This window comes from Canis lupus, chromosome 7, assembly GCF_011100685.1.
Source record: "Canis lupus familiaris isolate Mischka breed German Shepherd chromosome 7, alternate assembly UU_Cfam_GSD_1.0, whole genome shotgun sequence".
In the NCBI taxonomy this organism is placed as follows: Eukaryota; Metazoa; Chordata; class Mammalia; order Carnivora; family Canidae; genus Canis; species Canis lupus.
This window is the reverse complement of record NC_049228.1, coordinates 79,560,203-79,573,252: the sequence shown is the minus strand read 5'-3', so window position 1 is coordinate 79,573,252 and position 13,050 is coordinate 79,560,203. Positions and strand designations below refer to the sequence as shown.

The window sequence follows — 13,050 nt, the reverse complement described above, 5'->3', positions numbered from 1 at the left end:
AGCACAGTATTTATTAATTCACTAGAGAAAAACTGACAAAAATTAATGTTCCATATCCAATGGTCCACAAGTTACCTTGTTTGGGGAAGTTTTTATGTATTTATGTCACACTGACAATCACACTTCAGGCTGGGCTAGGAGAGTCATAACCATAAAGGTAAAATTACATCCTTCCTTAGGAGTGAATAAAGGCCTATAAATCACTGGGAATAGGAACTTACAAAATAATGCTTCTCTAAGGTCTGTTTCTCTAAACTGCCAATGTTAATTTTTTGTTTTTAAATCTTAAAAGAAATTAATGATTTTTCCACTTTTCAGAAATGCAAAAGATCCAATTGTCTTAATCACCTCTACCTCCTAACCAACCAGAAACTTATTTTCTTTCCATGGAACAGAGAACTGGAACAGCCATTCTGAAATAGTTCTGAAGACCTTATTAGCTATCACTTTATTCATTATGTGAATCACATTATTTTGGATCAAAATTAGCAAAAATCTGCCAACCTTGAGCATGAGATGCCTTAGAAAGGCTTCATATCTTTTTTAAGATGAAATTGTAACTGCTGGATACAGGAAATGGGCAAGATGGGATAAAAGAAATCAAGAAAGAAGGGGGGTATTTTATTGTAGAACAAACAAAACAGGCCAAGTGCTTTTTTGGTGACTATTCACAGAAGGAAAAGAGAGGGTACGAAGAAGACCTGTATATTGTGGGAGGGACATCAGTGTTGTTTATCCAGTATCTGAATTAACAATTCGTTCTTTGACTCTTCTCATCTCTACTTAATATGTAATCTATAAGAAAATTAATCAGTGTCACCCATCAGGCAGTTTATCTCTAGCTGAAGATTCAAGATATCTTCATACATACATTTTTGTATAGTCAACATATAAAAATTAAATGATAAGAAACTACCTAAGACCCATCACGACTGCATATATTTACTAATTGGCAAAATAATAAATCTCAAACAATGAGAGGTGGAAGAACAGGAACAGAAGACAGTACAATGAACTCTAAAGAATTAAGTATGAGGATAAAAATGTTAAGTAGGTATCATGGGTTGAACTGTATCATGCCAACAGACATGTGGGAGTCCGAACCCCCACTACCTCAGAGCCTCGCCTTATTTAGAGATGAGGTTGTTAGACATACTTAGTTAAGAGGTTATTCTGGAGCAGGGTAGGCACTTGATTCAATATGACTGGCGTCCTTACTAGAAATAACAGAAACACAAGGCAAGGAGAAGGCCATGTGACAAAGGAAGCAGAGACTGAGTAATGCATGCCAAGGATGTCAAAGTTTGCCAGCAAACACTGGAAGCTAGTGAGGAAAGGAAGTGTTCATCCCTAGAGGTCTCAGGGGAAGCATGGTCCTGCTGACATTCTGATTTGGGACGTCTACCCCCCAGGACTGTGAGACAATAAGTTTCTGTTATTTTGAGCTCCCGGTTTGCAGCCATTTGTTACAGCAGCTCCAGGAAACGAATACAGTGAGGAAGATATATCCATTCTGTTGGAAATGACATGGAGATAACGAGGTACAGCCATCACAACCCCTTCCCTGTGGGCCGAGGGGAGCGGACTAGGTGACAAGGAGACACGGGCTTAGCAGTGGAGGTGGGAGCAGCAGGCCTTCCGTGCGTGAGCGCTTCAATGTCATCATCGCTTAAAATGGAGGTCTTGGAAGAAAAAGAACAGGTCATCCAGCAGTTCCCAAGCACTTCCTGCCACCAGGATACCAGCAGCTGCAACCCCCTCGCAGCGCCCCTACGTTCGGCCTCCAAAGAGCAGGCCCTCCCGGCTCTTTCTTTCTCCCTACTCCAGAAAGCACACGGGCAGGAGAGAGCACTGAACAGGTGTTTCAGGGTTAACTCTGAATCCACTCTCATTTATACTGCAAAAGAAACAATGACCTCATCATTAGAAACAAACTGACTCCAAGTTCCCTTAGACCCTAAAGATGACCTCCTGACCTGCCAATTTAAGAGGCTCCACTGTCACTTCACCCATCCGGTCTTCATTTTCACTGATCTCAAAGCCCCTACTGCGTTTGTTCACCTGCCTATTATTTGTGTTCCTACACAGCAACCCAATAAACATCTAGTCTACAGAGCAGAGAAGGAGAAGGAGAGTCCATTAATTACAGCACAACATCGTGTTAGATGCCGCGGGGATATGGCAGCAGGTGGGGTGAATGGGAGACCCAAACCTCAGTGGGGAGCTAGGAAAAAAAGGATCTCAGAGGACATGACACCTAGGCTAAGACCCGAGAGATGAACAGGACAAAGAAACAAAATCATCTCTGACCTGGTGATACTCACGAGGATCAGTATTAGAACAGAGGAGAAACAGAAGCAGGTTTTTTCAACAAAAGGTTCCCAGGGGATCCCTCGGTGGCTCAGCAGTTTTGTGCCTGCCTCCGGCCCGGGGCGTGACCCTGAAGTCCCGGGATCAAGTCCCACCATCAGGCTCCCTGCATGGAGCCTGTTTCTCTCTCTGCCTGTGTCTCTGCCTCTCTCTCTCTCTGTCTTTCATGAATAAATAAATAAATAAAATCTTTAAAAAAAAATTTCTCAAACTCTCACCTTCAGATTCAAGCCACAGATTCTAAGTCTTGTTGATGTCTTTGTAAAGTCCTTCCATATATTCCAAGAACATGTAATGTAACTTAGAACCACATAAATAAAGGAAGAAAGGGCCTTATCTTTTCTAAAAGTGGCCAGAATTACACATGAGGTATGTTCAAAATCTGCTGCACAAACTTCATCCTCCAGAAAGGAGAGCAATTTTTCCTTCACACGTCAACTGTGTATAGGTGCTGACTTCTTTTAAATCCGAGTGATGCTGGCTGCTTTCAGCATAATTTTTCACTTAAAAAATGCTTTGATGCTTATAATCTATCATTTCAACATTAAATTGATTTATAAAGGTAAAAATGTGGCTCTAATAATTTGCAGTTGTGGCTTCTGTGTTTCAGATGGTAATCATCTCAAGACAGACCACCACCAGAGCAGAAATCTGGAGAATGGCAAGGGGAAGGGACAGGATGCTCATGTCTCCTTCAGGTTAGAACAATGAAGCTTCAAAGGTGCAAAAAGAGGGAAATGCTTCATGACGTCCCTGTACATATAATGATTAGGTCAACCTCTCAAAAAAGGGGGCACAGAGTTCAAACGTTTGATAATTTTATTATTTTTTAATTAAATTTCTCTTTTTACCCGTTATTAATTGTTACAGGTGGTAAATAAGAAGGGTATTGTTAAAAAAAATAAAAATAAAAAATAAAAACGAAGGGCATTGTTGGTGAGATTCATCTCCATAAATTCCTTAAAAAAAGAAAATCAACTGCTAGTGCGTTGCCAGATTCAACGGAGAAAGGGCAGTCTTTTTGATAAATGCTACTGGACTAATGATATATTTGAATGCAAAAATATGAACATTGATTCATACCGTGTACCATAGACAAAAATTAACTCAAAGTGAATTACAGACTTAATTGCTTAGACCTGAAACTATAAAACTTCTTAGAAGAAAACAAAGGAGAAACCTTTTGTGGCCCTTGGTTAGGCAGAAGAGATCTTAAGTAGATTCTAGAAGCATATTTGTAAAAAACAAAACAAAACTGAATATTTGGACTTTATCAAAATCAAAAATTCCTGCTCTTTGAAAGATGTTAAAAGACAAGACAAGCCATGAATGATAGACACAGCTTTACAAAACACACACCTGTAAAAGGACTTTTTTTTTTTTTTTGTAAAAGGACTTGTAATAGATAAAGAATTCTCGGTGTGGGGAGGGGGCAACAGGTGATGGGGATCAAGGAGGGTACCTATCATGATGAGCACTGGATGACATATAGAAGTGTTCAATCACTATACTGCAAACCTGAAACTAGTATGACACTGTATGTTAACTATACTGGAATTAAAATTAAAAATTTAAATGATACCAAACAAACAAACAAACAAATGAGATATGATTACATATCTTTTAGGATGGCTTTTACAAAAAAAGATAATACTAATTGTTGGTGAAGATGTGAAGTAACTGGATCCTGCACACATTGCTAGTAGGAACACAAAATAGCACCGTCACTTTGGAAAAGACTGGCAGTTTCTTATACACTTAACCATACATGTACCATTCACCCAAAAACATTATTCCTAGGCATGTATCCAACAGAAATGAAAATTTATATTCCTCCAAATTTTCTACACAAATATTTATAGCAGCTTCCTCATAACTGTCTCAAAAAGAAAACAGGCCAAACATCTTTCAACTGATAAAGAGATAAACTGGGGTATCCTTATAGTGGACTACTCCTCAGTTTAAAAAAAATAAATAAATAAGGAGCCATTCAACAACATGGATAAACCTCTACACTCAAAAGACTACATTCTGTACGATTTCGTTTACAGGACACTCTGGAAAAGAAAGAACTACAGGAACAGAATGGGGCTCAGGTTGCTGGCAGAGTGTGACCACACAACTACACAGGGAGTTTCTGGGGAGAAGAATCTTTTCTTCATCTCATGGCGGCAGATACACAACGATATTTGTCAACTCAAAGAACTGTGCGCAAGGGGAAATTTACTGTGTATGACATAACAGATTTAACTGTCCAGAACAGATTATTTAACTGTCCTAAAGAAATAGTAACAACGATCACCTGTGATGAAGCATTAGCCTGTGCTAGTCAAACATACCAACTGCATTCAAGGGAAGAAGAAAATTAGATTACATCTCCCAGGCTCAGCCCTATACACCCTGATCAAGCAGACCATGTGTCTTAGTAAAAACCTTTAATACCATGCCCTTTATTATCTCTGCACACTTTTAAAGTTTCTTATTCCATGTCATCATCAAAAGTTTCTTTCTAGTCTCAAAACAGCACCACTATCACACATCTGGGAACAAAACCAAGTGTTTCCTGCAATGACAGAAACTTAACATCTCGGGATCCCTGGGTGGCGCAGCGGTTTGGCGCCTGCCTTTGGCCCAGGGCGTGATCCTGGAGACCCGGGATCGAATCCCACATCGGGCTCCCAGTGCATGGAGCCTGCTTCTCCCTCTGCCTATGTCTCTGCCTCTCTCCCTCTCTGTGTGACTATCATAAATAAATAAAAAATTAAAAAAAAAAAAAAAAGAAACTTAACATCTCACCAAAAATGAACTACACTCAAGTTAGATAGGTTATCGAGAACAGCTTACCATACCCGATGCACTACAACAATGGTTCTCTCCACATCAATCTGTGTATTGGCTCCAAACAAACAAAAGGCTTATTAGAGAAGAATTATTTTAGAGGTCTTAATGGAAGTCAGAGGAAATAGTCAATGAAATACTAAATATTTAATTCAAAACACTCAGTATACTTTGTTGGTAGCCTGAGACATATGCCTTATAATTAATAAAACAGACTTTTTCTATAAGAATCTACATTCTATCTGTTAACAGATAAAACTCTACAGAAGACAGAGAACAAGAGAGAATAAATAATAGAACCAATTAAAAAAAAACTCAAGCTATATGTAAAAATCAATAAAACGTAACATGTTTCCACATTACAAATCTATAAGAAAATGCAGTGTTTAGGAAATCCAATGGACCTACTATGATTTTAAAAAAAAAAAAAACGACTTCACTCATGACACTAGAATACTATTATTCTCCTGTACAATGTCCATCTTGTAGTTGGATAAAATACCTTAAGAATAATACATCAGGGCAGCCTGGGTGGCTCAGCAGTTTGGCGCTGCCTTCAGCCCAGGGTGTGATCCTGGAGACCCGGGATCGAGTCCCAGTCTCACTGCATGGAGCCTGCTTCTCCCTCTGCCTGTGTCTCTCTGCCTCTCTCTCTCTGTGTCTCTCATGAATAAATAAAATAAATCTTTAAAAAAAAAAAAGAATAATACATCACCTTTTGAGAAGTTGACAGCTTTAAGATCAACCTCATTATTCCAACTTTTAGAGAAGTGTCTTCTAATTTTCCCGAGGTATTTAGGCATGTTGATAAGGATGTACACGCATGTTTAAAGCAATGGCGCCCTTTCTTCACATGCTATTGGACGTGAAAATGGAATATGTAAAAGAGATCCTGGCAGAGGAAAGTGCTCTGGGAGCAGTAGGGGCCCTGGGAGCCCCGGCTGCTCCTGTTGCTACCACCAAGGGAACACCAAGTGCAAAACTGTCACCGCATGATGATAGATGTAGGTGGACCTTACTTAATTTCCTATCCATCTCTCCTCTGACACCTCCAAGGCTGCGTAGCCAGCGCTGACTGGCCGTGGCCATCTCAGCCCTCTCCCCAGTGAAGCCAAACCACAGGCCAGTGCTACATGTTCTACGTGAGCTACCGCTCCCTTCTGGTTCTCTGCGTTGCATGCCCACTTGGCACCATCGAGCAGGGCGGGCAGACCCAGTATGTCTGGTTCCTCGAGTCAATTCTAATGACACATGCAGCTGCTCAAATGCCCCACACTGTCCTAACACAGCTGGACGAACTGAAAGGTTACCAAGAGAACTTCATGCGAAGTCTACAGGCTGCAATACTGACAAGTCCGTCTTGAAGAGGGTGGCCTGCAACAGAAACTGACAGCACCTGTGCCTGATGTGAATCCTAACAGGAAAGGTAATGGGGGGCGCAGAGCGGAAAACTTCAGAAGCAAACGTTCACTGACAAAAAATAAAAAATTTTCTAGTAACAGGCAGTTCCATATACTTCCCCAAATTCTTCTCCCTTGCCAGCCAAAGATGATTTAGTTACATGTGGGATTTTGCTTTCCCCCACCTTTACCTGTTGAGATGTTATTCATTCTTTAAGGTCTTGATTAAAATTGTCCTAGGTTAGAACTACCCCTTCATTCTAGGTACCTACGGCACTTTGTACAACTCTTCACTCTCTGCCTTATACTACAGTTGGCCACACAGAAGTTCTACTGGATTAAAACAGAAATTATTCCTAAACTATATTTTCACTTTTTCTTTCAGTAGAAAAGATACTTAGATGTTGGAGGAAGTAAGGACCTGTATAATGCAAAAATGGATGAACTGGTTATATATTGTGTTTCTAGCTGGAATTCAACTTTAACACCCAACAACAGACTTTAACATAAACGGTTGGATTAAAAAAAAAAAATACACTTAGCTTTACAAAATTGTTCATCCTACTCCAAATGTCACATGAGTAGCAACGTTTTTATTCATTCAAAAAATATTTACTAAAATTCACTCTGTAAAAACACTGTGCAGGTATGCAAGAGTAGAAAAATAAACCAAGGCTAGATGTTCTTCAGGTTGAACAATACTGCATCTCCAGGGATTTCTCTGCAGCCTGCCCCTGTGGGTCTTCTACCTTGCCAGAAAGCCATGCTGGCCCACTCCCTGCAGTCTGGTGGTTGTACTACTGTCATCCCCTCTACTTTCTTGTTTTCCAGTGACTAGAAAAAATGCACATGGTGGCGGAGGAGCTGCTGTCTGTCTTCCCATAATCCATTTCTCCACTAACAGACTTTCAGCGAGCACATGCTGGGATGAATAAAAACTACATTTCGGGGCAGCCCGGGTGGCTCAGCGGTTTAGCACCACCTTCAGTCCAGGTCGTGATCCTGGAGACCCGGGATCGAGTCCCACATCAGGCTCTCTGCATGGAGCCTGCTTCTCCCTCTGCCTGTGTCTCTGCCTCTTTCTCTCTCTCTCTCATGAATAAATAAATAAAATCTTAAAAAAAAAAAAAAAAAAAAACTACATTTCTCAGCTTCCACTGCTAACTGTGGTCACATGATGAAGTTTGGGCTTACCAGGTATAAGTATTTCTCATGGCAGCTTCTGGGCATCTTCCTGAAGAGTCAGCTTGTGCCTTGTCTTGCTCTTTTACTTTTTGTCCCCTCCTCTTATCCTGTGGCTTGAACTCAGATGCTGAACAGGACAGTAATAACCAAGGTCAGACCCTAAGGATGGTGGAGGCATATTGGAAGGGATTTCCCCAAAGATGTCCGTGCCCTAATCCCTGGAAACAAGGAGCTATACAAGGCAAAAGGGAATTGGCAGATGTAATTAAGACTACAGATCTCAAAATAGAGACATAATCTTGAACTATCCATATGTGGACAATCTAATCATATGAACCCTTTACAGCACAGGAACTCTCTCTGGCCAGAGCCAGAGGTGGCAAATGGATAAATCAGAGGGATTCCAAGCATGAGAATCACTGGATGTGCCACTGATGTAGGAACCCGTGTGTGAGGACCAGAAAGCGGCTTCTAGAAGCTCAGAGAAGCCCCTAGCTGAGTGCCAGAAAGGTAAAGGGGACCTTGTGATGCTTTCTACCATCACAAGGAACTGAATTCTGCCAACAACCTGGAATCTAGAAGGAGATTCTTCCCAGAGCCTTCTGATGCTAGCCCAGCAGGGCCAACAACTTGATTTCAGCCTTGTGAAACCTGCAGCAGACACGAGCTAAGCCACATCAGACTTCTGACCTACAGAACTACGGGATAATACATGTATTTTGCTTTAGGTAGTTTAGCTGGTGAGGATTTGTTTTAGCAGCTGAAGAAAACCAGTACTTGCTGGAGCAGAGGCTCCATCAACTTGGACTTCTACTGGGAGAAAAATAAAATGCTTTCTTTAAACTACTAGTATTGTCAGTTTTTCTCAGTGATTCACAGTTGAACCTAAATTTGACGGATACACTTGATGAAACCCTTTTAACATAGCGAAGTAGCATTACCCACATCTGAAGAATAACAGAGGCAAAAGTGAAATGCTGTTTCAAGCTGGGAATACTTCATATACATATATATGTCATAACAACAGCTTTTTAAAAGACCATTTTCACTTTTTCAGTTGCAACAGGGAGACTGTGTATTACATAACACTTAGCATGTGATCCAATTCTAAGAAAGTCTTGAAAAAAATGGCACAAGTTTGCATCACTACCAGTGTCTAGACCAGTCAGGATTAGTAATTACTTACTGGATACAATAAGGTCAGTATACATCAGCAAAATAGATGCAAATGGTTTGGAAGGAATGAAAGGCACAATTTCAAGCAAGCACTACATGTCACTGTGAAAGAAAAAAACTGGTAAGGCCTTAAAAAATGCCTAAAATCTATCAATTATTACAAAATACTCCATTTCATGATTGCAATATAAAAACAATACTATAAAATCCTCACACCACCTTTTTTCTTCCAAAGGAAGCAAAGACTTCTGCAAATAACATTTGTTTAAGCTAATTCCATCTTCATTTTAACATGAAACATTTGATTTCTAGACATAGAAGGAATGCAACACTTGTGTCAAGTATTTGATAATTTAAACAGTTTTGGTTTTGTTCTGGAAATGTTTTATTCACATTTCAGGTGTTGCTTTTGGATAGCCTTAAAATTAAAGCCTTTTAACATCAAATAAGAAAGGACTTCAGTTCTCCCTTTTTGTGAGGGGAGGTGCCTGTGAAATATCTATTAATACGTAAATGAAAAGAAATAAACAGTCATTCTCAGTCATGTTGTATTTTAGAACTACTTCAATTTGATCAAGTATGCCCAACTTTAAGAAAACCAGTATGTGCAAGGATGAAATTGCTTTATAAATAGTGACACTGAAGAAGGGAAACAGAAATGGATTCTAAGAACTAATTAACAATGAATAAGAAGTGAAAATAAAACCTTTTAAAAATGATAGGGTCAGTAGGTGGGAAAAGGTGGCTTGACTGCCCCAAAAACAAGGACAGAGGCCGGGCCTCTGAGACAGTGGATGAGCGGCTGTACCCACCACGCCCACCCAGTGGTGTCAGATGGGTCCCATCAGGTCTTCTCCTCGTTTTATCACATAGCAAGGGGGAACGGAGGCATCAGCAGTCAGCCGTCTGACCCTGTTTGCTCTCCCTAAGAAGCAGCACAAACAATTTTCCCTGCTACTTAATGAAACACAAGCCACACCTGAGATTCAAGAGCAGGCGCACAAGATCTGCCTCCTTGCAGAGAAGTCTCCTGCAGGGCTCACTCAGGATATCCTCCTACTAAATGTCATCACACAAATTATCCCTAAAGAGTCTTCTGCTTGTGAGCCCAGGGATCACTGCAGGGGGCAGTACCCAAAGGGACAAACTGCAAACAAATGCTCCTGAGGGGTTTCTGAGGCTCCGGAATAAGGAATGGTAATGCTCACTCAGAATCAAGTCTACCATTTTCCCCAAGCTCTGTTTGGAGAAAAGGAGGGTTCGCTAATACTTAAATATGCTAAACATTGTTCTATCGGTTTCCTCCTTTTTACTGAATACTCATAATAACGCTACAAAATAGGAACTATTATTTTGCACATTTTATTTAACTTGCCCAAGATCACACAGCTAGCAAGAGGCAGAGATGGGTCTTACTCTAGTGTATACTACTGCCCACTTTCATATACTCTCATGCACAAGAATTTTCTTTCCAGAGCTGTGTATGTATGTGCAAAACTTAAATGTCCAAATACATGGCATTATTTATTTTGTTGGATAAATCAATGATAGTTCAAAGCCATGTTATAAAACTCTTTCCCACCGCAGGTGATACAGTACAAAGATGCTTATAAAACTATATATACACGCTATAGCCTGTTTTTTTAAAACATATACATATGTATGAATAGAAAATTATCTGGAGTGTTTTAGACTAAGGCATTAGTCTAAGGATTACACAGAAGTAGAAACCATGGTTGTCTTCAAGCTTGCCTGTATTTTTGTAATGAGTCTGTATTGCCTTTTTTAGTGGAGAGGCGAGGGAGGCTCCATGCCCAACGCGGGGCTTGAACTCATGATTCTGAGAGCAAAACCTCAGCTGAGGTCAAGAGTCGGACACTTAAAGGGCTTAGCCACAGCCATCCAGGCTCCCTGAGTCTGTACTGCTTTTGTTTCTTAACTTTATTATTTTTGCATAATCCTTTATTCTACACATCTTGTGTGCCAGGCATTGTTAATAGGTACTTGAGATACATTCGTGAGGACAAAGATTCCTGTCCCACTGGCACTCACGTGGTAAAAGAAGAGAAACACAGGCAGTGAAAAGTTTTGCTTTGCTCTCACCCCATAACATTTTAATCAGTTTCTTGTGTATCCTTCCAGATGTTTTCCATGTAAATAAGAATATGTATTATTTATCCCGACTTCTATTCACATACTACACATACACTTTCTTCACGTGTCTCAGAGAGCCTTCTATAGGTCCCCTTACTTTGTTCTGTAGCTGCACACTGTCCACTGTGTCACATTTATTTAAATAAGTCTCTATGGATGGATACCTGAGTTGCTTCTAACCTCTCACTATTATGAAAAAAATACTGCCCAAATAAACTTGTACGCTATCATTTTGCACAAATACAGGCTATGACTGTTGAGTCAAGGAGTAACATATTTGGAATTTGGATAGACACTGCCACATGGTTGTACAGACACAGTTGGAGAGTGTCTGGATATAACTGCACAGGCAGATTTTTCTAAACCAAAAGGTGGAAAGTGTCATCTCAGGGAAGCTTTTAAATTGCAGTTTTCTTATTAGAGTGAAACAGTATTTTAAAATATATTTAAGGACCATCAGACTCCCTTTCATATAACTTTAAAAACCCTAAGTTTTGAGAGCATGTGATCTTTATTAGGCAAACTAATTAGTACCTACAGGGAGTCTAGAGGCAGCCATGGGCCTGGCTTAAATTCAATTAGGTAGTATTTTTCATCTTTTGAGAAAATGTCAGGGAAGTGAATAACCAGGTTTAGACTATGTGGACAGTAACTGTGTCCTTTTAGTTCCTCTCTGCCTAGCACAAGGCCTGGTGCACCCCAGGTGTCCAATAAAACATTTGCCAAAAAAGAAAAAAAAAGGGGGGGGGGGGCACCAAAAAAAAAAAAAAAAAAGAAAGAAATTCTTTCAACGTTTATAGCACAACAGCACCACCAAGGGGAGCTTTAGCTAAAGGATCCCCCCCGACCCCAAGAAATTTCCTGCAGCCTGATCTCAGACCACAGCAAACACATAATCAAATTGCAGATGGTATAACTGCTGTATAAATGCTACTTCCACACAACCTCTGATTTCCATCCCCCAGATTTAACGTTGCCCCTTAACCTCCCTTTCTGGAACTTCTGGGGTTGCCACTGTCAGAGTGAACATGCAGTCAGTCACACTGCCACAGGGTAACACAGCTCTGCATTTCCTCAGCCCTAAGGGAAGATCAGGCCAGTGTCAAGCACTCTGTGACCAACAAGTGTAGCAACTCCAGCGCTCACAGGGCAGGAACTCTGTTCACCCATTGTAAGTAAAGACACCGTCACTGGAAAGTGGGCATTTCCGTCTGAACAAAAGAAACTGAATACAGGCAATAATCAAGGGAGAGAGCTTCTATGGCAAATGTAGATTAAGCAAACAAACAAAAAATGCAAAGATAACATCTGAATACATTCAGCTAAATTTTCTATTATGAATAGAAATCCAGACATTGATCTTAAGCCCAGAATTTAAGAATGAAAGTAGTCATTCATTTTCCCAGCTACACCGGGGAATAATTTATGACAGTCCCATGACAGGCAGTGTCCAAAGACAGCGGCTGGCTGCAAAAGAACCAAGCCTCTCAGTGTTTCTGTCCTTTGGTGGTCGCCTCCCTTTGAATCCGGGCTGGCCCTGCAACCTGCTCTTGACAGACAAAATGTAGTCAAAGTAATTTTCTGGGATAGGTGAGCTAGGTCGGTTCTTGTCATTCTTAGGACCCTTCCTTCCTTCCTTTCTTTCTTTCTTTTTTTTTTTTTAATTTAATTATAGTTGACATAAATATTCTATTACTTTTAGGTATATGTTAACAGTGATTTGATATCTATGGGATGTTTCCTCTTGGAAACTTGTGAGAAGACCAAGCTTCACAGCCAGGTCCCATGGAAAAGAATGAGAAGCTCTAGTCAACATCTCAATAGACCTTCCAGCTAACAGCTGGCATCAATTGCCAGTCATGAGACTGGGCTACACTGGACATCCAACCCAGCTGCTAACTGCAAACATGTAAGAAACTCCAAGTGA

The 13,050-nt window shown here is 40.4% G+C and overlaps 1 protein-coding gene and 1 long non-coding RNA gene across 7 annotated transcripts in view; one reads left to right on the top strand and one right to left on the bottom strand.

Annotated features, from left to right (window-relative positions):
* Positions 1-13,050, bottom strand: part of DYM (dymeclin) — a 343,179-nt gene that overhangs the window by 153,211 nt on the left and 176,918 nt on the right. The gene's annotated exons all lie outside the window — the stretch shown is intronic.
* LOC111096838 overlaps positions 1-13,050 on the top strand; it is a 38,575-nt gene that overhangs the window by 15,417 nt on the left and 10,108 nt on the right. Inside the window, exons 3-4 of the long non-coding RNA XR_005362724.1 lie at positions 2,981-3,068; positions 12,826-13,046. This is a non-coding gene — a long non-coding RNA (uncharacterized LOC111096838). The remainder of the gene's footprint in view (positions 1-2,980; positions 3,069-12,825; positions 13,047-13,050) is intronic.